The sequence below is a fragment of the Chelonia mydas genome, chromosome 7 (genome assembly GCF_015237465.2).
Source record: "Chelonia mydas isolate rCheMyd1 chromosome 7, rCheMyd1.pri.v2, whole genome shotgun sequence".
NCBI classification, from domain to species: domain Eukaryota; kingdom Metazoa; phylum Chordata; order Testudines; family Cheloniidae; genus Chelonia; species Chelonia mydas.
In genome coordinates this window covers 11,338,833-11,361,927 of record NC_057853.1, presented here as the reverse complement: position 1 = coordinate 11,361,927, position 23,095 = coordinate 11,338,833, and the positions used below count along the sequence as shown (strand labels likewise).

At 42.0% G+C, this 23,095-nt stretch overlaps 1 protein-coding gene and 1 long non-coding RNA gene across 2 annotated transcripts in view; one reads left to right on the top strand and one right to left on the bottom strand.

The window, feature by feature from the left end:
- PDZRN3 (PDZ domain containing ring finger 3) overlaps positions 1–23,095 on the top strand; it is a 198,240-nt gene that overhangs the window by 97,136 nt on the left and 78,009 nt on the right. The window lies entirely within an intron of this gene.
- The window catches only part of LOC122466605, a 164,234-nt gene continuing 160,599 nt past the window's right edge, over positions 19,461–23,095 (bottom strand). Inside the window, exon 5 of the long non-coding RNA XR_006292248.1 lies at positions 19,461–21,149. This is a non-coding gene — a long non-coding RNA (uncharacterized LOC122466605). The remainder of the gene's footprint in view (positions 21,150–23,095) is intronic.

The following is a 23,095-nucleotide window of genomic DNA, read 5'->3' as shown; positions in this document are numbered from 1 at the left end:
ATTGAATTTGGAGGCTCATAAAAAGCCAGTGACAGTGACATACCCTGGGATATTATATGTCTTCTTCCTGGAGCAAGAAGTAGTCTGACCACAATCTTCTGACTCCCCTGAAGCTTAGAAAATAGAGATCTAGAGCCAGATCTTCATTTGGTGTAATTTGTCATAGCTTCACTGCCTTCAGTGGAGTTTCAGTGGCATATACCAGATGAGACTCTGGCCCCTAAATCTTAGAAGCAAGGAAATTTGTCCTACCACTAAATCTTTCTCTGAAGGATTCTATTAAATGGTGTGAAGAACATTATAAGGCACCCTGTATTTCCTCTAAACACTATTAACAATGCAAGATAAGGTATTCGTAGAAAAGCACTGATATTCCTATTGCTAAGATTATCTGCATTTTCTTTAACTGTTCAAGGCTATGCAATTCAGATATGCAATATTATGCAATTCAGAATGAATAAATTGATTATCCTGTGATGAGACAATTACATGCAAACAAAGCTCAGTGTATAGATACAGTACTAAGGCCCTCATAAAGCAAAGAGCTTAAGTGCATGCTTAAGTCTCTCCCTATTCAACAAAACACTTAGGCATGTGCTTAAGACCTAGTGACTTCACAGGCCTTAGTACCTGAGCCAAAGCCCGGGCAAGACACCCATTGACTTCAGATCAACCTTACATTTAGGATTCTTTTTAAACTCACTGTTTTTATATCAGTGAAAGTATTTGTAAGTTTACTTCTACACATCTCCCACTGGACTGCTCTATACTGAACAGGTGAATACAATCATGAGTTTGACATATTCATTTATATTAACACAGTATAGAATCTTGTCCTATCAAGTCTTTCCTGTTGGTGCAGGGTCAACAGGGTTGGCTGGAGAACGGTCTGAAGGTACTTTAGAGAATAAATTTGTTCTTTTAGAAAAGTACAACCACCCATAAGCTTCCCATCTTTGTAATCTTGATAGTCCTACTGTTCTGGTGAGAAAAAAAGTGTCAACCTTTTTCTGTGAAACGAAAGTTTTATCCCATAAAGTACACCTACAGTATACAGGACTCTTATCTTCTTGATCATTTTTAGGATTGTTAAGTTTCTCAGTAATATAACCTATATCAAAACTATAGATATTTTAATACAAATAACGTTTAACTTACAGAGCTCACCATGAAAATTATATAGCTGTTAACACAGACCTTCCGATTTTAGTTATGGAGGGGTTAAAAAATAGCAGAAAACTTACGAAAACTCCCAAATTGTTGAGCCTAAGAAGCATCATGGCCTTCTCCCTCTAACTCCACTTTCCCAATGACTCATAAGAATGGCCATACTGGATCAGGCCAGTGGTCCAACTAGTCCAATATCCTATCTTCTGACAATATTCAGTACCAGATGCTTCAGAGGGAATGAACAGAACAGGGCAATTTTGAGTGAGAAAAGGGCAATTTCAATCCAAGGACATCTGCAAAGTTGGAGGGCACACCCTTTTTTTCAGCCACCACAGGAAATGAGCGTGCGACAGCTTCAAGTTCATAAAGTTTCCTACTCACTTTGGGCCCTCCCTTGACTTTTGACATAAGAGGGCACCATCTGGCCCATCGTTTGTAAGATGCTGCATGATACGTATGAAAAACAACATGTAGTGCAATTACGAGATTTCTCCCTTTCCTATTGGCAGAAAGGGCCCACTTCTAGCTCTAAAGGTTCACAAGATATAACAGAATTTAAGATCTCATATTGTTATGTTTGGAATGTATGTTACTGTTCCAAGTCTGACCGTTGCCCCCATCCTGGGCGATGAGCCGAGGGGAAAGAGGAGAAAACCGATCTTTGCAAGGTTGAAAGAAGCAGCTTAGAAGTTTGGAATGCTGATAGTAGTCTCATGGAAGATGGATTAGTGAGGAGTGGGCAGGTGAGGCTCACAAACGTAACTGAATCACATGGCATCACAATTTATTACAGGTGGGAATTTCAAAAGCACTTAGTGTTAGCTATTCGGGCGTCAATTGAAGTCAACAGGAGTTTGACCATTGACTTTCTTGGAAGCAGAGTCAGACAGACACTGAGCACTTTTGCATTGATATCACCTCCATGTCTGTGGTATCTGTTACATACAATTACATGTATAGCCTGAGAGAAAATTGAACTCTTAAACTGACACATTTAGGTATTGTGCCAGTGCACATTACAGAATTTCACTGAACTATCCAAATTCTTGGGACTGTATTACATTGCTAATATTTAGTCATTTTTACTGCTCATTAATAAATATCTTAACATTTTTAACATGAAGGCCCCACTAATCAGTGCATAAGCACTGTGATTCCAAAAAGTACCAATTGGCAGTCTGTTTTTAATAGTGTTGCACTTATTGAAGTGTTCTTTATATAGTCAACTAATTGGCTAATCACATTTCCAAATGATCAGCGTAGAGATTGTCTCTCCTCTATATAAATATATCTGGCCCACTCATTTTATTGGAGATTTTTCTTTATAATCTCATTTAAAAGTGTGCAGTGAACACAAAACCATAATTTACCTGGCGTTGGGGATTCATTAAACATCAAAAGGATGCTTGATGGAGTAGAATAATCCTATTCTGCGCCCTTCATTGAACATCTTTTCAAAATAATTTTATTCATTTAATTAGAAGGTTTCTCTAAGTGAAGATTCCACTGGTTTCATTAGAGTAACAGAATTTGCATTTGTTATCCAAAGCACCCACTATTTCACTGTACTTATGATCAGTATGTTAGAGCACATGCTGGAAAATATCTGAGCAAATTTATCCTCAGAATGGTGTTATTTAATACTCATTCAAAAGAGGAGCAAAGAAGCTCCATTACACCTTAAAGTGGAATTTCCCCTTCAAATCCATGGATTAGTCATGGCAAACAATGAAATGTTTAACTCAGCAGTAAATAGGATTACAAAATACCTTTTCAAACTGAAAAATCACATACATTATTCTATTCCCAACACAAAAGGACAGTGAATTACTTTCTCTCTTCATTCTGCATGAAACAATGACTACTACCGTGGCTACATTTTTACCCTCTAAGGACTTTGCTGACTCACATGCCCTAAAAACTGGTTTTGATCATTTTAATATGAGGGCGACATTCTTTCTATGATTAAAACATGCAGTTGTTGTAATGGTGGTGGTGGAGTTGGAATGGGGTAAATCTCTGCGGTCCTGTAACTGCAGCAATTTCTAAACCTCAGACTTAGGTTTGGAATAAAGCTGTGGTTGTTTCTTTGCAGTTCAGCAGCAGCCATGATGAATAATAGCTAGACCAAAAACTTCTTCGTCCCTATTGTTTTCTCTTTTTTTTCCTGGTTTCTTTGGGTCTGACCTTACTTCCACTGAAATCAACGGCAGTTTTGCTATTAATTTGGGTTGGAGCAGGATCTGGCCCTTTATGTAAAACTGCATAAAGAATACAGACCAGATCCCCAGATGCAGCCAAACTGAAGTAACACAGGATTGAAGGTCAGCTGTGGGAAGAAGCCACCTTTTCAGGCCCATTCTCTCAGCCTAAAGGATGGTCCAGATTACACTGGCTGGAGTACCGTTGCTCTGACCTCTTTCTCCTAACCATGCCATTGGCCACCTCACAACAGCCCTATACCTGGACTGGCGTGCAGGAGGAGTGGGTAACCTAGAGCCAGTTGTACTGGCTTGACATCACCCAAGAGCCGTGGAAAGGGGACAGAGCTGGAAACAGGGATCCAATAACTATTTTCAAGGTTAATATGTTTCGAATGGATACATTCAAGGTTGTGTTGGACATGGCTATATTTCAGGCAAATACTTAGTTCCACAACATTTGTGCTCCCTCCCACTTTGGTGTCAGGTGTCATGGCAAGTACCAAAGAAATTGCCTATTTTTTCTCAAATAAGGCATATTTTTCCTGAGAAATAGCACAACTCACATCATAAGCCAGTGCAAATGTACATAAGTCCCAGATTTTTTATTGAGAGGTGTTGTTAGAATTCTCACCATTTGGTAAGTACAAAAAATGAAGGAAGAAAACTGTGATCCAACTGTAGAGAGGGAAATGGTGTCAATCTAACAGGCTGCAGTGCCTTATTACAAGTGCTTGTAGATCTTTGCAAAGTGGGGTGTTGATTAATGAGGTCATTGGTCGTATTTTAAGAGACATTCCAAGTTGCTGACAATCCCATGGGAATGCAAAAGATGACAATCATTCACCTTCCTGGCCCCATTTCATATCAAGCAATGACAAGGATGACTGAACTGTATTCTTTGGAGACTGCTGTAGAGAAGACTAAGTAAAATGCAGTTAGTAGCTTTTCTTAACATGTCTCATTTTCCGATGGACTCCTAATCAGATGGACCCTTCTGCCACCCATGTGCTTGTCACAATTCATTGCAGTCAGTATCATCCAGATTGATCCTTGATTGAATAAAGGATTTCTGTTTTTCCTCATCAACAGTTATTTTATAGCACTGAAACACTCATAGGGAGACCGGTATGGATATATCTCACCACTGCTTCACCACGTCTGGGCATTGAGTGATTTGGCATTTAAATGTTGGCAGCTGCTCTGCAGTTAACTCTGTGTAACATATTGGCCAACAACAATGGATAACCACACATCCAGGTGAATTCTGGATGCTCGATTCCTTTATTAGTAATATCAGCTTGGAGGCATATCAGCGTGGAAAATAAGATGGATAAATCAAGCAGAGTACCCCAATGGTCGGTCCTGGGGCCAGTTTTGTTCAATATCTTCATTAATGATCTGGAGGATGGTGTGGACTGCACCCTCAGCAAGTTTGCAGATGACACTAAACTGAGAGGAGTGGTAGATACGCTGGAGGGTAAGGATAGGATACAGAGGGACCTAGACAAATTAGAGGATTGGGCCAAAAGAAATCTGATGAGGTTCAACAAGGACAAGTGCAGAGTCCTGCACTTAGGACGGAAGAATCCCATGCACTGCTACAGACTAGGGACGGAATGGCTCGGCAGCAGTTCTGCAGAAAAGGACCTAGGGGTTACAGTGGACGAGAAGCTAGATATGAGTCAACAGTGTGTCTTTGTTGCCAAGAAGGCTAACGGCATTTTGGGCTGTATAAGTACAGGCATTGCCAGCAGATCGAGGAACATGATCATTCCCCTCTATTCGACATTGGTGAGGCCTCATCTGGAGTACTGTGTCCAGTTTAGGGCCCCACACTACAAGAAGGATGTGGAAAAATTGGAAAGAGTCCAGCAGAGGGCAACAAAAATGATTAGGGGCTGGAGCACATGACTTATGAGGAGAGGCTGAGAGAACTGGGATTGTTTAGTCTGCAGAAGAGAAGAATGAGGGGGGATTTGATAGCTGCTTTCAACTACCTGAAGGGGGGTTCCAAAGAGGATGGATCTAGACTGTTCTCAGTGGTAGCAGATGACAGAACAAGGAGTAATGGTCTCAAGTTGCAGTGGGGGAGGTTTAGGTTGGATGTTAGGACAAACTTTTTCACTAGGAGGGTGGTGAAGCACTGGAATGGGTTACCTAGGGAGGTGGTGGAATCTCCTTCTTCAGAGGTTTTCAAGGTCAGGCTTGACAAAGCCCTGGCTGGGATGATTTAGTTTAGTTGGTCCTGCTTTGAGCAGGGGGTTGGACTAGATGACCTCCGGAGGTCCCTTCCAACCCTGATATTCTATGATTCTATGTCTGCACATTAATCCCATACCTGGCAAAAAGAATAACTGTGTACTCTCAGTGAGTAGCCTATGCACTGTTTAAATCCCACTTATACCTTTAGAATAGAAATTGGAAGGGATGCACAGGCCCAGTGCTAGCCTTTTACACACAAGTGAATTTCACCCTATCAGGTTTTGGAGAACTCTCAATCATTTGGTACAATAAAAAGGGGGATTTGCACCTAAACAGATGCTTCTGTCTAGTACAATATGCAAAGGAATAAAATAATGGCCTATAACTGGATCTATGTAAAGGCACTGGATGGAGAAAAATAGTCTTAGGTTAATTTACGTCAACACTGACAACGGCATGCCTCCTAGCATGGGTATAAATAGCAGTTAAAAGAGTGAGGCTCTGCTCCGGTGAGGAAAGATATGACAGAACCTCAGGATACGTACCCTACACGGCTCTCTAAGCACGTGATCAGTGTTTCCTCCATCTACGCTGCTAATTTTAGGAGTGTAGTGTCCAACTGCCTCCCCGGCCAGAGCTTTTCACTGCTACATGTAGTGATACACCACAATGGGTCTGTGCTGTAGGCAGAGTGAAGGCTTTTATACTGGGAACATTAATCCAGATTTCACACCCTGGGAGCATTTGAGAGTTTCATGACATGGGGTTTCACTATAGTGTTAGTAATCCCAATATCTTTCCATCCAAAGACTATCCTCCCATTAACTATCACCTTGTGCTTCCATGGGAGGTCCAATGGATCTGTAGCCAGAAGGGTGCAGCATCACAGATGGGCAGTGGTTTGGGGTGTGATGGCTTAGTATGAACATTATATGCCGTCTGTGGATGGGCTGTTTGATTCCTTCCCTCTGGAGATTCAGTTATCCAGGTAACTCAGTGAGGTTGGGGTACAGGTGGCCTTTTCAGCACTGCTCTGGGCCTCGGTCTGCAATCCTGAGCAAAGTGACCCAGCTGGACACAGATGGACTACTACTTTTCCCCCCACTCATCCTGAGGCTTCTCAGAGGTGGTTTCCCTCTCCCTGGATGCTGGGTCTTGGTATGGGCTCAGTCCCTGTCTTTTGATCTCATTCCATCCCTATTGGGCTTTCTATCAAACCTGGGCCAACTATCCACATAATGGTCTGCCAGTTTCCCAGGTAGGGTTACGTCTCTAGGCTCTTTGTCAATTAAAAAATTATCTTAGGTTTGGGTGACAGAGTTTGTAGAATTGTTCTAAGTCTATTCATTCATAGACCTCATCAACAGTGATAACTCCCCAACCAGTTCCCCATTTTATTATGTAACCCTGATTTGGGTTGACACCTCAACATAGGTCATATCCTCCCCCCAACCCCCCCCCTTTTTTTTTTAACTCCGTGAAACTTTCTCCTATACTCCTCAGGGGTCAATTTAACCTCTTCAATCAAAGCTTGTTCACATAGCCCAGAATCTTTATAGTCCACTTTCTCCACCTGAGTGAAAATGTCTGGGGCCTTTGTCTTTGACAGAAGTGGAGCAGGTACCTTACCATCTCCTCCTGGATCAAGTCATGCCCCATTTTAAAAGCATTTAGAAACACGTTCCTGTCCCTAAAGCACTGAAATAATTTGGCATCTATGCCACATACTGGGACAGGTACTTGGGGTCTGGCTCCACCTACCAGACTAGGATTTTGCTGGCGCTGTCTCTCCGTATTGAGCTGGTGATGATGATCCTTGTCCTGCTGTCAGGCTGGGGCTGCTTCTCCCAGTCTGCTGTCTCTTGCTCCTGATCTGCAAGCAGCTGGGTTTCCAGTCATAGTTCTGTCCCTCTCCAGCTGCACCTTCCCTTGCTCTAGCTGTCGATTTGTCCACAATACTTATTGCAGTTCTGCAATCGATCTGGATGGAACACAGTTGCTCTCTCTATCAGCCTCTTCCCTGCTTCCTTTTAGGAAGGCGTCTCCAAGATTTTCCCCACCTGCTGGACTCTCTGCCAATGGGCTGGATGTTACCTCCAATACTAGACCATCATTCCTTTTCTGGTCCTCAGATTACAGCAGGTCAGCTAGCCATGCCTTTGTCAACTCCTTGGCCCTGAGCTGCCTTTCTCCACATATCTCAGCCAGCTGACCTTGTTTCAGCTGATCATAACTCATTTCCCCTGTCTCTCATCACTGTTCCTTTCCCAAAAACTCTACGAGACTTTTCTCTGTGCTTTTCCCTTCCACTGTATTTTCTTTCACTGCTATCGGCATTTTACTGGCAATTCGCCACTATCATAGATCCCCCGGCCCCCCCGCAACCATAGTGTTTATTTGCAGATTTCTCTCACTTGGGTCATATACAAATCCCTGTATAACACTGTGGCTAATGAAATAAGAGAGGGTGCAAAATTATGCCAAAAATAATACTCAGCCCCAGGCTCAGAACGGGTTTTGGATTGAATCAGCATCTCATGGCTCAGCAAGCTGGTGTTTTTTTGGGGTAGCTGCCATCCTGTGCTCCAGAATCTAAGCTTTTGTTTTTAAGATCGTAGCAAAACTTCCATTGACTACAATGAGACCAGAATTTCAACATAAGTCTCTGGGCTCTGTAGGGTATTTCTTCTGTCTCACATGCCATGTTCTTGCATGTCATCTTTCCCCTGTTTCCTGTGGCTTCTTTTGATATGACAAATATGGCTTTATATTGTACGTCCCTTTGTTTTTCTTATTTCACTTTAAGGTTTTTTCCCCCTGTATGAAATAAAAACATTAAACAAAAAAGACAATATTCAGTCTCTTGCCCTTCTGGTTACAAAGAAAACCTTCAATACCTGAATTGAAGGGCAGCTGATGAAGTGTTGTCTAAGAGAACACAATGTGAAATGGCTCTGAGAGGAATGCGAATTGGCATTGGAATTGGATATTGACTCTGAAGGAGAGCGATAATTTAAATGTCAGCATTGTTAACTATTTCATTGCTGTCAAGGAGCACAAGAAAAAATGCCTAGCATATTATGAAGATCTACACAATCTACTGTGAGCAGCCTATCATTTTGCATCATGCATGAGTAAAGCCTGGTGGTAGATGGAGATTTAGAGAATAATGCCTTGCCTCCCCACCCAATCACCCTTCTCCCAAACCCCTTTTAAAGAACCAATAAAAACAAAATCCATGTTTGACATTTTTTATTAAGATTTTCACAAAGAATTTTCCTATTTTTCAACCAGATTTATTTCCCCTGCCTCCCATCTGATCCCTGCTTGAAACATTCGGTTTTGTTCATCACCAAGTAGTTGCTTCCACCTTGGAGGTGAGGTGTTGACATGCGTATGCTGGCTTCATTCATAATGAGTGTAGATCCTTCCTGTACATTCCATCTGTTTAACACTTTTGCCCGTTAAAGGGGCCTGTTCATCCGTCATTTTGTTAAAAAAAAGTAAGTACCGTACTCTGCTATTCAGAGCACAAATTCAATCCTAGATGAATGGTGGGCACAGACATTCATGAACACAGTGACGGTTCATGGCATGGGAGATGCCCCTTTAAAAGGTTGCCAGTGGATTTATTTGTATGCTTAGACACACCCAGTTTGGAACTAGCCTTCTGCCGGATCTTTGTTTCCACTACAATATGCCTGATGATGGTCAGATTTACCTTCCATTTGGCATTCAGTGCTGGTGAACTCTAGAGTAGCTGATATTAATATGAGGACCTGATCCTTCCAGCCCTTATATAAATAGTCCTTAGCGGGGGGCTCTCTCATAATCATTAGACACAGGCCATTGTTTGGGCAATACAGAGCACACTACAGAGACCTCAGGGAACTGTTCTGTCTCAGGCAAGTAGAATGTCTCCCAGAGTTCCTTGGGGCAAAGGGAGAGAGTGTACATTCTACACCAGTACATAAGGTACAGCCTGCTCCCAGGAGCTTTCTCACATGGAGGAGAAGCATACCTATTGCTACACCCCTTGTGAGCAGCCCTGCTCCTGTGGATGAAGGGCTAAACATTGCCCATGTTTCTTGTCCCCTACCCTCCATCCGCAGAAACAGGACTGCTCTGAAAGCGTATAGCAATGGATGTCCCATAGATGTCCAGCCAAGCTATCTCGGCATTCCTCGGTGCTCAAGGACTGTAATTCTCTAGGGCCTTGCACAGAGCAGTGATGTGTGTGGTATGCCTTGCATGTTTCTCCTCTTCTGGCATACCCACTTCAGATCATGAGTAAGGGTTTGCAAGATCAGATTCTAAGTGATAATGAAGTCAGTAAAGGGGACAAAGGTAAATACAATGGCTGCTTCATCATTTACACAGTTGTTCCAATACACCTTGCCATATTTGTATATCTAAAAACTCTACTAAGCTTGCCCAAACAATGATCTAACTATTTTTGAATTATACAGTTTAAATTAATCATGAGCCCTTGTTAAGGAAGCAAAATAAACAAGCAAAAAGCAAGCACTCCGTTGGGCTTTTCAGATTATTATGAAGTTCGGAAAATTGGGTCCATTGTGCCTATTACCCACATCATAACATGGCAGCAATTGCATGATTTAGTTTGTTACTCTGTCTTATATTCTTCTGGACATTAAAGCCTTGCCAATTGTTTTATTTATTGGTAATTTTGCTGGATGCCATGGTAAAATGAAATAATTTTACTTTGTTTACAGTGCCAAAATAGGCTTTCCTGCATGATTATTTCCAAGAGCCAATTCAGTTTAATAAGCCGTTGGCCCTGAGCATGACTGAGAAATTAAAGATTCTTACTGGTTATAATTTACTTCTTGCATCATCATCAGATTTTAGGTAAATAATGCACTTCAACTGGCAGTTTTAAACTGTGGTCTGTTTGCCTTCTTTTCCAATATCATCACCCCTCCCCCAAATAGATAGATGATTCTCTTCTGTGGGGCTTTTCCCTCTTCTTTCATGCATTCTGGCCTTACTCAGAGGGCCATCTTCCTGGGACAGGCTCTCTTACTCAGCAGCTAGCATATTTGGCCTTTGAGGGCTTACAGGTCTCAGGAAGCAGCACACATTTAAACCATAGACTCATAGACTTTATGGTCAGAAGGGACCATGATAGAATCATAAAATTGTAGGACTGGAAGGGACCTCGAGAGGTCATCTAGTCTAGTCCCCTGCACTCATGGCAGGGCTAAGTATTATCTAGACCATCCCTGATAGGTATTTGCCTAACCTGCGCTTAAAAATCTCCAATGACAGAGATTCCCCAACCTCCCTAGGCGATTTATTCCAGTGCTTAACCATTCCAACGGTTAGGAAGTTTTTCCTAATGTCCAGTCTTTGCTGCAATTTAAGCCCATTGCTTCTTGTCCTGTCCTCAAGGTTAACGAGAATAATTTTTCTCCCTCCTCCTTGTAGCAACCTTTTATATACTTGAAAACTGTTATCATGTCCCCCCTCAATCTTCTCTTCTCCAGAGTAAACAAACCCAATTTCTTCACTTTTTCAATCTTCTCTCATAGGTCATGTTTTCTACACCTTTAATAATTTTTGTTGCTCTTCTCTGGACTCTCTCCAATTTGTCCATATCTTTGCTGAAATGTGGCGCCCAAAACTGGGCACAATACTCTAGTTGAGGCCAAATCAGCGTGCAGTAAAATGGAAGAATTACTTCCGTCTTGCTTACAACACTCTAGCCAACACATCCCAGAATGATATTTGTGCTTTTTTTTTTTTTTGCAACAATGTTACAATGTTGACTCGTATTTAGCTTGTGATCCACCATGAACCCCAAATCCCTTTCTGCAATACTCCATTTCCCGTTTTGTATGTGTGCAACTGATTGTTCCTTCCTAAGTGGAGTATTTTGCATTTGTCCTTATTGAATTTCATCCTATTTACTTCAGATCATTTCTCCAGTTTGTCAAAATCATTTTGAATTTTAATCCTATCCTCCAAAGCACTTGCAACCCCTCCCAGCTTGGTATTATCTGCAGACTTTATAAGTGTATTTTCTATGTCATTATCTAAATCATTGATGAAGATATTGAACAGAACTTGACCCAGAACTGATCCCTGCAGGACCCCACTCTATATGCCCTTCTAGCTTGACTATGAACCACTGATAACTACTCTCTGGGAACAGTTTTCCAACCAGTTATGTACCCACCTTGTAGTAGCTCCATCTAGGTTATATTTCCCTAATTTGCTTATGAGAAGGTCATGTGAGACAGACTCAAAGCCTTACTAAAGTCAAGATATACCACATCTACCGCTTCCCCTCTATCCACAAGGCTTGTTACGCTTTCAAAGAAAGCTATTCGGTTGGCTTGGCATGATTTTTTCTTGACAAATCAATGCTGACTTTTACGTATCACCTTATTATCTTCTAGGTGTTTGCAAATTGATTGTTTAATTATTTGCTCTATTATCTTTCTGGGTACTGAAGTTAAGCTGACTGATTTGCAATTCCCCGGGTTGTCCTTCCCCTTTTTATAGATTGGCACTACATTTGCCCTTTTCCAGTCCTCTAGAATCTCTCCATGACTTTCTAAGATAATCACTAATGGCTCAAATATGGCTCATCATGATCATCCAGTCTGACCCATGGAAGATTACAGAATGAAAAAGGCTAATTCAGCATCCATAGATCCTACTACTGCTTTTCTCACCAAATAGTAACCTCATAATCTGATTCAATTAACTTCATATAATTTCTTCACTTGGGCCTCTTTTATACTGTCAGACTGATCACTGAATTGGGACTTTAGAGAGAATGGACTATCTTGTGGTCCTGGTCTGGGACTCAGGAGATTTGGATTAAGTCTGCCACAGACTTCTTCTGTGAGCTAATGACCTTGCACAGGCAGACATAAATTATGTTCATATATCTTCCCTGGAGTAGCTTTATATAAGTGAATGTGACAATTATTATACGGATCTCCTCAATTAAAGAAGGGAAAGAACCAGAGCAACAGTGACTTTTGTAAAGTGTACCACATGATTTTATGGGATGGTCCTATTCCCAAAACTATTTATGCTGTGCCAAAAAATTAAAAATTCTTCAACAAAAAATTTAAAATTCTGCACACAATATTTTCAAATTCTGCAAAATTCTGTGTATTTTATTTTTCAAAACAACATGATATAATCACACCAGTTTCAATTATTTTTGGTTATTTATTTCAAAATACCTGTTAGCAAGTATATCTGTAACAATACAGACAACAAAAAAGATTCAGGAAATTTTTTTTGACAAATAGATTCCTTACTAGGCATATTAATAGAGAACTCTGAGTAATAATTCATTTAAACTACAATACAGAACCGTATTTCCCACACCCCTCAGAAGCAATTCAAAGGCTTGGGGGAATCAGGGGTAATGGAGGAGCTGATGGAGAGGGAAGTAATTGCTGGGAAGGAGGGTGGGTGTGAACTTGGATGGTTGTTGGGTATGGGTGGGAAAACTATAGAACAGGGTTTTTTTTGGGGGGGGGGGGGGTAAGGAGGGATTGTTAGGGCACTTCCCCCATGCAGACCCTAGCGGACACCTAGCCTCTCCCATTCAATCAAGAACATCTGCCCCAGTCCACGTGTCCCTCCACCCCAACTCAGACACCCACTCTCCCCATCCCCATCCAGCCCTGTACCCCCTCCCCCTGTCCCCATGTGTCTCTGTGCCCCCACACAGCCATCCCCCTTCCTCCTGTAGCTCTGCATCCCCACCCCTATCTCCATGTCGCCCTGCAACCCCTCTCCCTGTGGCCCTGTGCTTCCACTCCCATTCAGACCCTGCCCCAGTCTGTCCTCCCTCACTAGCCCTTATGAGCCCTGTCTGACCCCCCAGCAGCCCCACACTGTCTCCCCATAGCCCCTGTCTCCTGATCTGGCCCAAGAGGCGCTGTGAAGAAGGCACTGCAGCCTCTTTCTCTTCCCTAGCTGGCCTGGAGCCGCTGCTCTAGTCTATCACCACAGCACCCTCTGGTGGACAAAAGGTAGAACTGCAGCAACTTTTCAGCCAAAGTTATTTTCTGCTGATGCTGCTCTGTTCTAGTGCCATAGCTCCCACTGGTGGGAAAAAGGTGGAACTGCAGCAACTTTTCAGCAGATGCTTTTTTTCTGCACAAAAGATTAAAAATATGTGTGGCTCATTAATTATGCATGTGTGCAGTGGCACAGAATTCCCCCAGGAATAAATCATTCAAGAGAGCTATATTTAAAATGTGTAGCTGTTGTATTAAACCGTGGACAATGAAAATAACCATTTCAATTCTACTCTACTAAACTGCATTTTAATTTGGAAGATGTTTCACTTCAATGCTAAGTGTCCAAACTAGAGCTGGTCCAAAAAATTATGTCAGTGGTGGGCAACCCATTTTGACACATGGCCTACCTATGAGGTACTGCATGGTTAACTTGAGTGAGCTGACACCTTGAGATAGCCCAGCTCGAGTGAGAGAGCCATGATGCAAAATAACACTTGAGCTACACAGAATTATTGCATTAGCAGCTGACAAGTCAGTCTAACTCAAGTTGTGGCCCATAGCCCTTGACAGGCACTTTAAAAGCACTACCTGACTCGTGGTAAGGATTTTTGTGGCAGGACTCAAGTTAGGAGCAACAGTTAAATTATAACTTGTGTTAACTCTGCAGGGAAGACAAGTCCTGAGTGAAGTGTCACATGTAGGGCTGAAGGAGAGGAGTGAACTCAACCTGAACCAACCAGTCTTGCTGAAGTCTGCCGTACTAAACTTGAACACTGATAACCAAATTCTCAGCTGGTATAACTAGCCATAGCTCCATTGACTTCAGTGGAGTCTGGGCCCACTTTTGTCAGCTGAGAATCTGGCTCTGTAGCTCTGATATGGCAGATGTGTGGGTTGCATCACAAATGTAGCAGAAGAAGGTGGGCACTCCACCCCCCCCCCCCCCGATATATATTCCATATAATTACCTAGAAAAAAATATCTATATAGTCTCTTGATAATTATAGGGCATATATCTTAGTACCACCTAAGAAAGTGAAATAACAGTAACAATGTCTCCTTTTTTCTTCCTTCACAGCCTATAGGAAAAATAGTTTCATTTTGTTTGTGAGTGTGAGTAAGAAAGGTAGGTGAAGGCCTTGTTGAGAGAACACTGAAATGTCTTGTCCTTTCTTTGTTGCTGTGTTTATTGTTTTCTCTTTTAATGGCTTTAATCCTCAGCTAGTTGGTTGATTTTTCCCCCCTTGAATTCTGGGGGTTGAGGTAGTGAGATCAGCTGTTTGCTTCCTTACTATGGCAGAAGAATTAGGATTCTGTTGTGGTTTAATATGTTGCTGCGATCAGCTCATATATTAGTAAGATAATACAGATATATGCAAAAATTCACACTTAAATTTTACTTAAAATATATAGTAAAATCCTAGTACTGTAGGGTCAAACACCATTTTAGAGTGATTAGATGGAGAGAGAGAGAGACAATGAATAAAAAGGAACTTAGGGTTTCCATTTTTTATGTGGGATTCTATGTTGCAAGTGAAGCTGAGATACATTTCCTTGTGACATGTTACAAAGATTCTCATTAAGGTGATGCTTCTTTGACTTGTGCCATTATAAAACAGACTCAAAGGCAAGTGAGCTTATTCTAATGAGGTGCAAGCACATCCTCACCTCTCACAATTAGAGCAAATTCAGTGGCAAAGCCAGATGGGGGCCTTTTAAAGGTTTCCACAAATATATGCTGGCCATAGATAACAGCAAAGAGTCCACAATGGCAATTGTCAAGCAACATTTTAATGAACAATTTAGTAGGGGGATTTGGTTGGGGGTGGGCGAGGGCAGGTAAAGGTGCTTTATACCAGGTTTTTTCCATTAAAATAATATACTTAGCCACATTCTGCTTAGAAAGGTTTTATTCTGTTTTCTAAGAAGATGTTTATGCTACAGTTGAACAAAAGAAGGTAACTTTGATGGCTCTATCCTGCTAAAACAGCAAATTTCTTGCTTCTGCCCTCACCTGCACAACCCCTCTCTGCTTACACATCTGCTTGCAATCCCTCCTGCTTCTCGTCTTCTTCCTTTTGCTTCTCCTGAGCCTCTCTCCCTCTTCTCTCCACCCCAGCTGCTCAAAGATGGATCGTTCTCATCTTTGTACCTTCCGACATGTTGACGGCCCCTTGCATGTGAACTCTCTCCCACTTCGTGCACACCAGGAAAACCTCACTCTATTCCAGCAGAACTCTCCTTAAAACACAGGTATTCCCTAAAGCTATTCAGCAAGCCATTTCTCCAGGAGATCCAGGGAGGAGAGAAAGGGAGAGAATGTGCGCACCCACACCTGCAAAGATTTTTCAGAAGGGGTTAATAATTTTGCCGGCCTTTAGCTGACGCACGTTAAAGAGTTTTCAGCTGGCTGCTCAGCCTTCTAAACACTTTACGGTATCTCAACTTGGGCATCCCAAAACCAGAGGCAACCAAAGTCACTTGTGCCTGCTCCCCTCCAGAACTGGTCATATTGTCAGAATTACATTGTAAGTTCTTTTGGGCAGGGATACGATTTAGCCATAGGTTAGTACTGTACTGCGCACATAGTCAGTTCTCAGTAAATGCTAATGGTCTCATCACCAGGAGAGTTACATATCTATCTTAGATGCTTATTATATGCCCCCCATTACCATCTTTAATGTAATATCCTCACAACACATCTGTGAAATAGGGATTTATTATCCCCCTTTTTATTTTATCATTATCCCTGTTTTACAGGGATCTGAGGCAGAGAATGAGTAAGATCTATATCCTCAAAGGTATTTCAGTGCCTAACTCCCATTGATTTCCTGGGGCCTAAGTGGCTTGTCTGGGCTCAGAGACGTCTGCAAAGCAGGGGCAGGGAACTGAACTCAGGTCTCCAATGTCCCAGGCTAACATTCTAACTGCTGGCCCCTCCTTTCTCTTCCTATTCAGTGAACTAAAACTTGCAGATAGATAGTGCTTTGAATCAAAGCCTTATTATTTTTTAACTTTTTAAAAACTATGAAGGGCAGTTTGTGACAGTTGCAGATTCCAGGATGTGTGTCATGCTGGAACCACATCTGGTTAATTTTATGTCTAACAATGTGCATGAGGAACAGTGTGCACAACACACACTCCTGTGTGCCTGCTGGATTCTAAGCGATAGCAGGCACCAAATACATATAAATTTTCATCAGCCATTTTGCTGAAAGATGAGAAATATTTTGAACAGTGTTATTTTGTCATTAACATTGTTTCTAATCATAAGAACGGCCAGAGTGGGTCAGACCAAAGGTCCATCTAGCTCAGTATCCTGTATCGAACAGTATCCAACAGTGGCCAATGCCAGGTGCTTCATAAGGAATGAATAGAACAGGCAATCATCGATTGATCTATCCCCTGTCACCCATTCCCAGCTTCTGGCAAACAGTCAGAATCTGTCTGTAGAACCTGACCTGTGGTGTAGTTTGGCAACCAAAACTTAAAGCATCTGTCCCTCTACCTGGGATGCTGGAAGCTCTCAGATACTTCCTATTCTGGGTGCTATCTGGCATCATAGGCACCGACTCCGTGGGTGCTCCAGGGCTGGAGCACCCATGGGGAAAAATCAGCCAAGCTCCCCTCACCCCCTTCCCTACCACCTTCTCCACCCCTGAGTGCACCGTGTCCCTGCTCCTCTGCCCACCTCCCAGCATTTCCCGCCTGGCTGTCGCCAAACAGCTGTTTGGAAGTGTTAGCATGCTCCGGGAGGGAGGGTGAGGAGCGGGAATGTGGCGCACTCATGGGAAGAGGCAGGGCTGGGGCAGGGATTTGGGGAAGGAGTTGGGATAGGGGCAGGGAGGGGGCGGGGACTTTGGGGAAGGGATTGGAATGGGGGCAGGGCCTCATAGAAGGGGTGGAGTGGGAGCGGGGCCAGGGGCAGACGTAGGGGGGTCAAGCACCCACAGGAAAGAGGGGAAGTCGGCGCCTATGTCTGGTACCGTGCTGGGTTAGTTTATTGTTACTTTTCCCCAACTGATTTTAAATAAAATGAATGTAAGGGGATGTGCTGTACTGGAACTGGAAAGCATGAGAGACTGACATACTATTTGTCCGTAGAATAGCTCAGCGTAAACATTGTGACCCTCACCTATACCATCCTGCCCATTGTGACCACTGGGTTAGTAAGAAAGTAGTTCAGCTGTCATACTCATTCAATCCTAAACTTCCATGGGAAGAATGCCAACCAGGTCCAATAGCATTGTAAAATGTTGATGTTGTTTCTCATGTGCATCCCCTATCTGCTAAGAAATGTCCTGAGACCGTCTTGCTCCTTTGGACATAAGCCACAGTATAGCTTCAGTTGACAACAACATTCATAGTATAGTCCAAGTAAGAGTGAAACACCCTTTGGAAGCGTCAGGGCATCAACACCACATATCAGCTTGGACTCAGATGTGTATGCATCAAACAGCAGTGATGTCTGTCCTTCTGTATGGCTCTGAAATCTGGGCCACCACAGAGACACAAATTTGCCAGCTGGACACATTCAACATGAAACAGCAACGATGCATTGAAGGCATATAGCAGTTTCATGACATTATGAATGAGGATGTCAGGCGTCAGACCAACCTGCCTCCAATGTCCTTCCAAGTGACTCAACAGCAGCTCAGGTATCTTGGTCATCTGCTCCATATGCTGGAGTCCATACCAATCCACCAGCTTTATGCTTTTGAGCCAATAAAAGCTGGATGGAGAAGACCTCTCACACAACCTCACATTGGCTGGAGGGTGTTATGGCTTCAGACCTCACCCGGCTTAAACCTTATAGAGTGCAAAGTTCCATATGCCATTACCAGTCCTTTTAGACATTCCTTGTAGTGTGCATTTTCTCAGCTACATGACAACTGTATCCACCAAACCACTTTTCCTCATTGCTATCCATAGCCACTGATTAAGATAAAATTCTTGTGGACAAAAGCTGCTAAGCAGTATCTCATTTGCTGTTTATTGGTGAGGGAATATTTAATAGCTTTTAAATTCATTTAAAGAAAATGGGAGCAGTGAGTCACATGTAATTATTCCCAGATAGATCATTAATTACTAGATAAAATTTCTACATAATGCCGCCTTTTGCGTCTTTTCCCATAATGATGGGTTATTTCTCACTTATCTCAGTTTGCCTGTCAGTTTTTCCAATTCCCTTTCATCCCCTTTCTGTGAAATGTATGTAAATATTGCAGATTGAGATTGATAAAGGTTAAAAAAAGAGGCTGTTGCTTTATTGGATTATAGACCAGTTTATATGAAACTCATTTGATTATTGTGTTAGAATGGCATCATTTGCACCAATACAATTAAGACTGTGTTGGTACCTACATTGTAAATTCCATTTTTCATAGGTTTATAACTCAGCTTCAGAAATTTGCTCTTGCTTAAGAAGTGCCATACAAAGACCTTGGCCAGGAAATGGCTTTAAAAAAATTAATGAAATGGGTTTGATTTTTAAGTCACTTACAAAAAATCTCACCTGGTTAATGCTTTTGGGTTTGCTTGTTTTTGCATTTGTTGCAACTCAGAAGGAAGTAAATAGAACTTTAAATGTGCATTGTACAAGGAACATTAAGGTAGCAAGAACGTTTGAGCCATAATGTCTTGTTTAGGAACAATCGGTAGAGAGAAAACTATACAGGGAAAAACCCAGCCAAACAGACATCTAAATCTCTTTCCCATTCTCTTCTGACTGTGATACACAGCCATACTAACAGTTCAGAAAGAAATGAGAGGAAGAGGCATAGAAAAGTGGCGTTCAAGAAACCACCTTAGCCTTTGTATTGGTTTTTTATAAATGTGACTGATTTAGCTACTGGACAAGTTGAAAAGGTGCTGGGTACATCCAGGTGGAATGCACCTGCTGCAGCAGAATCCACCAAATACTGTAATCTTCAAACATTCCTCTGATTATAAATTACTGTGTGACAGCAGGTGTAAAGGAGGGCCAGCATCCAAAGGGTTATATTTATCCCAGATGACAAGCATCTCAGTTATGCATTTGACGTTCCAAACACGGCAATCAGAATAGAGTATCCTTTGCACTATTCACCTCTATCCACATGATGGGTATAATTAGGTATATAGCCTTTAAACTGACTGAAAACAGTGATGGGCCAGTCAGATTGCTAACAGTTAATGCTTGATGTGCCCAAATGATTAACTGCCATGCTAGGCACAGTTCACCAGCAATAAATGCCTAGAAAAAACGTTAAACAGAATAGTGATAACTTCCTCAGTAGCATCTTGTGAACTCAGGGATAAATTTATCCTGCTCCATAAACACTTGGATGTTTAGGAGCAGAAGTTGCATTTATTCAGTGATGCACCCAATACCACTGTGAGGTTTTCGCTAAATGAGCACTACCTTGGCTCACTAAAATACATCTAGCTGAAACATTTCAGATCAGCTTTACTATTCCACGTTGCACTCTCTGTTTCTCCGTAAAGTAAATGAATAAAATTACTAAAACACGGAAATTTGGAGAGCTGAACTCAAATATCTTTACTCTGAGTCCTAGCTGTTACTGTTCTCCCAAAGATTGTATTCTTTACCCTCCGATGGTAGATTTTCATACCGCTAGCATGAGTAATATGTTGCTGCAATACTAATCATTACAAAAGATCTCTCTGCAAAGAAGATAGAAAGGATTGTCTGCTATCTTGTGAGCTGATAACAAGACAGTCCTGTTTGTTGCATTATTACCCTACATCTGCTTTCAATTATTCTGCAGTTAATTTTAGTGCAAAATAAGTGGGATATATGACAGTAGCAAGTCTTAAAACTGTCTGCAAAATCTAAACAAACCACAGAGTTAAACGTGAAAAGATGCACTGTTTACTCTCCCTGATAAATAGGCATAAGCTGTATATCTGAGACTTCAGTACCTCTGGTGCTGTGCTAAAATTCAGCATGGGCTGTGATTCATTGTTACACCACATTCAAGTTGGACAGATTAGATAGATAAGGTGTAAATACTGCTTATAATTAGAAAAAGGCCCAAGAGTCATGGAGTTTGGATCAAATGTTGATCTGCTAGTGTTTATTGTGTGCACTGATTCTCTGCAAAATCAACTAAACAAGAAGCGGTTTGCTTCTCCCTGATCTTTTTCTTGTCATTAAGTAGATGCCATGATAACTTGTGATTTATTATAAAGAAAGTCTTGTAAATACTGTAAATGTGTATAGAGAGTCAAGTTAAGGTACCAGTCCTAAAGTAAATTCCCTTTCTATTATGAGTGTTCAAAAAGGGAGGAGTAGGTAGCACACTGGGTTGGTTGATTAGAGTTCTTGCTCTGGGTTTGGCAGCAAATGCAAATAAATACCCCATCGGTGCATGTCCAGAAGCACCGCAGCATTCACACTTAGCATTTCTTGCTCAAGAGAAGTTCCAGAATGGAACTGCCGGCCAGAACTGGGAGCACCAACAGCGATACGTTAAAAAGACTGCAATAGCGTTTTGCAATTCTGGCTGTGCCACTGTATTCCAACCTTCGCTTTCAGGATCATTGAATTAGCCTGTAAAATTAAAACAAGAATACTTACACAGTGGTTTGCTGACATACAGTGCCGCCATCTTAGATCAGCTCAACATGCTTAAAGGAGGACACTGTTGTTCTTCACTGACACACCGCTCCAAATAAAAAAAAAGCAGCGGCATTCTGGGTACAGTTGTTACAACGCCATACATATAATCTGATTGTGATGTACACTGTGCTTGGTTATAAAACAATCATGGTTTGAGGACTTCAGGAACTCACCCAGAGGTTATGGGTCTGTTACAGGAGTTGGTGAGTGCGGTTCTGTTGCCTGCAAGTGAAGGTGGTCACCAAATGAGAACTTGGGGTCACCAAATGAAATTAATAGGCAGCAGGTTTAAAACAAACTAGGAAGTATTTCTTCACACAACACTCAGTCAACCTGTGGAACTCTTTGCCAGGGGATTTTGTGAAGGCCAAGACTATAACAGCGTTCAAAAAAGAACTAGATAAGCTCATAGAGGATAGGTCCATCAATGGCTATTAGCCACGGATGGTGTCCCTCGCCTCTGTTTGCCAGAAGTTGGGAATGAGCGAGAGGGGATGGATCATTTGATAATTACCTGTTCTGTTCATTCCCTCTGGGGCATCTGGCACTGGCCACTGTCGGAAGACAGGATACTGGGCTAGATGGACCTTTGGTCTGACTCAGTCTGGCTGTTGTTATGTGGTCAGAGTAGATAATCACAGTGGTCCCTTCTTGTCTTAAAGTCTATGAGTCTAGAAAGCTGTTGAAACTTGGACTTATTGACTTTTTCAAATTTACATTGGACACTAGGGCATGATCCCAAGCCACTTGAAATCAATGGGAGTCTTTCCATTGACTTAATCGATTTTGGATCAGACCCCTGAGGATGGGAATGGAGAAAATGCGTTACATGCCACTGCATAAACGTGGCAGGCTTTCCTGTCTTTACAAACAAGGGTGTTGTGATTTTAGAGATTCATGGTACAGTCTGGAGTAGACCGTGACAGGGCAAATTCTCTCGCTGTCCTTCTAGTACAACTCAAGCCTGTTGCTTTGGAGTAAGAGGCAACTTCTTTCACCGTGCAAATTAAATAGTTCCAGTTATCTTCTCAGACTCCTATCAAGGGTGCCGGTTGTGATGAGATTTTAATTACATTCACTAGCTACTGGTCTGAGCCCACGGAATACTTTCACATAGGCCCCTGAACAGCAGTCAGGTGGTAACGACTTTCGGTCACTGGGATAAATTCAAACCAGTGATCCTGAGATAAAAGGCGCTTTTTCGATCTCATGGGCTTTCCAATCTCCAACCAATTCATGGTTTTTAATACCGCTGTGCTTAACATATGGCAATTTGGGGATGATCAACAGAACTCACTTGTGGGAGTAATGCTGGTATACCAAAGTCATACTGATAAAAGCTTTCCATCATACGCAGGGAGTACATGAGGGTATGTGCACACAGGCTCTATCTCTATGAGTTTGGGACAGCTGCTGTATCCCACAAATGACTTATGTTGATGGTCCTGATAGAACCTCCAGAACTTTAAACCATGTCTCACCTTCATGTGTTCTGCATATGCCGCGTACTTTACAGAAAAACTATTCTGGGAATTATTTTTATTATGATTATTTTTCATGTCCATCAGCTTTAGAACCAGGTGCCCTAGGACTGATTCAATGTTCATTGAAGAAAATGGAAAGACTCGCACTGACTTCAATGGGGCCAGGATTTCACCTCCAGTCTGTGTGAAAGAACTGAAGTTTTGACACACACATACACCTATTTCATTAGGCAGCACCTGTTTATTTGAAATTGCTTTTAAAACTATGACATATAAAATTCCTACAGCCAAGGGAACTAGAGGTAACCCTCACATCATACTGTGTGTGTCTCAGTTTCAGTATCTTAATTTGCATCACATTACTCTGGCACCATGGAGCCTTTATTGCAGACC